Below are 790 nucleotides of genomic sequence, written 5' to 3' on the forward strand. Positions count from 1 at the left end.
TAGTTGTGGTTTAGAGGTGGTCACCCCCCCAAGCTCATTGGATGATGGATAGAAGGGAATGGGTGACCAGTACGCAGTCAAAGAGAATCAGGGATAGTACACAGGAGTCCCCTGGGGTCTAGCTTACAAATCCGTTTTCCAATTTGCAAACTGATAAGGATACTGGTGAGGGAGTGCATACAAAGCCAAGTGGCTTGACTGTGCCCGAGGGAAAGAGGAAGAGAACCACAGCGACAGAGAGAGGAGATTCATTATTCAGGGGAACAGACAGGCGTTTCTCACTCTCAATGGTATGTTGCCTCCTTAGTGCCAAGGTCAAAAGATGTCACAGAGTGGCTACAGGGCATTCTGGGAGAGGGTAAACAAGCAAAGGTCATGGTCCATGTTGGTGCCAATGATTTGTGTAAGAAGGTCCTCAATTCAGAATTAGGTGAGCGAGGGAGAACATTAGTAAGTAGGACCTCAAATGCTGTAATCCCGGCATTACTCCCAGAGCGCATTACCTTTATTGTGACGGGCTCACTCGCATGAATACAGTGAAATGTTTACATGTGTCACTTACAGTGCCATCTTAGGTACAAGGTACCTAGGCACACAACGTTGGAACAAAGCAGAAAAAAGAAAAACAAGCAAGTTAGGAAATTAAGCATTAAAGTCCTTCTTACTAAAACATGGAAAAATAAAGAAACACAGTTAACGGTTCAACATCACAGTCTGGAAACGCCTGGCCAAGCTGGGCTCTCACTCCTCACAAAAGCTCAACCTCCACCCCACCCCATCACTGACCCAG

This window comes from Chiloscyllium plagiosum, chromosome 2 (genome assembly GCF_004010195.1).
Source record: "Chiloscyllium plagiosum isolate BGI_BamShark_2017 chromosome 2, ASM401019v2, whole genome shotgun sequence".
NCBI classification, from domain to species: domain Eukaryota; kingdom Metazoa; phylum Chordata; class Chondrichthyes; order Orectolobiformes; family Hemiscylliidae; genus Chiloscyllium; species Chiloscyllium plagiosum.